The sequence below is a fragment of the Penaeus vannamei genome, chromosome 7, assembly GCF_042767895.1.
Source record: "Penaeus vannamei isolate JL-2024 chromosome 7, ASM4276789v1, whole genome shotgun sequence".
Lineage (NCBI taxonomy): Eukaryota > Metazoa > Arthropoda > Malacostraca > Decapoda > Penaeidae > Penaeus > Penaeus vannamei.
In genome coordinates, this window is record NC_091555.1 from 44,757,196 (window position 1) to 44,759,695 (window position 2,500).

The window sequence follows — 2,500 nt, forward strand, 5'->3', positions numbered from 1 at the left end:
TCTGTCTCTTTTCTCTGTCTCTTTTCTCTGTTTCTCTGTCCCTTTTCTCTGTCTCTCTGTCTCTGTCTCTGTCTCTGTCTCTGTCTCTCTCTCTCTCTCTCTCTCTTTCTCTTTCTCTTTCTCTTTCTCTTTCTCTTTCTCTCTCTCTCTCTCTCTCTCTCTCTCTCTCTCTCTCTCTCTCTCTCTATATATATATATATATATATATATATATATATATATATATATATATATATATATACATATATATATATATATATACATATATATATATATATATATATATATATATATATATATATATATATATATATCATTGCTTCCATCATCATTAATCTCATCAGTTCTGGCAGTTTTCTCATTACCATTTATATATGTGTATATCTATATATCTTATATCTACACGTATATCTATTGGTTATTTTTATATTTACCGGTTCTTGAAAAATGCATTTACTTTGTACTTGAAAAATTTCAAAGTTTTTTTGTTGTTGTTGCTTCTTGGAGTCACAGCCTCAATTTTTATTTATTTATTTATTTATTTTAGGGAATAAGGCCGGACCAAAAACCACTACAGGTTTTTATTTAGCAAACCTGTAAATGTTTCCACTATTTAGAGGAAAGCAATCAGAGGGCTTCTTTATGGTCACATGTTCGAGGACAACCAATCAGAGAGCTTCTTTATGGTCACATGTTCGAGGACAACCAATCAGAGAGCTTCTTTATGGTCACATGTTCGAGGACAACCAATCAGAGAGCTTCTTTATGGTCACATGTTCGAGGACAACCAATCAGAGAGCTTCTTTATGGTCACATGTTCGAGGACAACCAATCAGAGATCTTTGTAGTATTTTTTTTTTTTTTTTTTTTTTTTTAATCCGATAAGCAACAAATAAAATCGGTGTGGCCTAATATAAAGAAAAAATCTGGCCTACAATTACGAAAAAATATATATTCTAAAACACCTTAAGCCAATTAATGATTCTTTAGCTAATTAAGACCCTGCTAAATTACTCTTTGTGGTTATGTAATCCTTTGTTAGGGTGTTAGTAATTGAACTGTGCATTTTCCAAAGATAAATTAGATTTAATTATTATTTTTTAATTAGTAGGTACTTTAGTCAGTGTTGCCATTCGAGCGAGTTTTTCCGCTATAGTTTTTTACTCATCATCTAGCATTTTTTTTTTTTTTTTTTAGTTTGCTCTGTTTAGCAATTTTTAATTACTTTTTAGCAGGAAAATGGGACGCTTTTACTCTTTTGTTTAGCGGTTTTATAATTACTTCTTAGCAGGAAATGAAAAACTTTTACTCTTCTTTAGCGTTTTTTAGTCTAGTCTAGCGGTTTTGTGGAGATACTGATGGCAACACTGACATCGGTTGTCTTTAAAAACAAGTGAAATTGTTATGTGAATTCTGCAAACCTTTATATCGCTTTAATATTTAAATACTTTAAAGCTTCAACACTTAAATTTTTGAACAAGTGTATGGTTGAACACTTTTAAGCTTGTTGTTTTGATAATTAAATCATTTGACACTTAACACTTTAACATTTTAATACCTGAACACAAACACTTTAATACTTTTAAACTGAACACTTTGATATTTTGATATTTGAATGCTTAAACACTTAAAACTCTTTGATACTTTTAAACTTTGAAAAAATTAAACACTTTCAGATTTTAGTAGTATAGCACTTTAATACTTTGATACCTGGACACTTAAACACTTTTAAACATAACACTTTAATTCTTGAATACCGGAAGCCTTAAGTTTTTTTAATACTGAACACTTTAATATTTTTAATACCTGAACTCTTAGATATTTTGATACTTTTACTCTCAACACTTTCATACTTTAATATCTGAACACTTAAACACTTTAAGACTTTCAGTACTTTTACACGCGGAAGGGAGACACCCGTTAATTCTTCCTTTTTTCTCTCTTTTTTCGTCTTTTTTTTTTTTTTTTTCATTTTATTTTTTTAGCATCACCGTCAAACTTTTAAATAATAGTGGTTAGTTTAGAGATAAAGTCTTCGTCTATTTTCTCTATGAGAAAGGACGGGGAGGGAGGGAAGGCTTTAGGGAAGAGAGAGAGAGAGAGAGAGAGAGAGAGAGAGAGAGAGAGAGAGAGAGAGAGAGAGAGAGAGAGAGAGAGAGAGAGAGAGAGAGAGAGAGAGAGGAGAGTAGATGAGATAAAGGGAATCCTAGAGATAGAATACTCGTATATGTAAATATATATGAATAGAAAGAGAGAGAGAGAAAGAGAAACGAGAGATATAAAAAAAGAGAGAGGGAGAAAGAGAAACGAGAGATATAAAGAAAGAGAGAGAAACAAATAAGAGAAAGAGGTAAAGAAAGAGGAAGAGAAGCATAGACAAGAGCAGAGAGAGAGAGAGAGAGAGAGAGAGAGAGAGAGAGAGAGAGAGAGAGAGAGAGAGAGAGAGAGGAATTGCACAGACATGTCAAGTGTCAATAAAAGGGAAATACTAGATCCATAG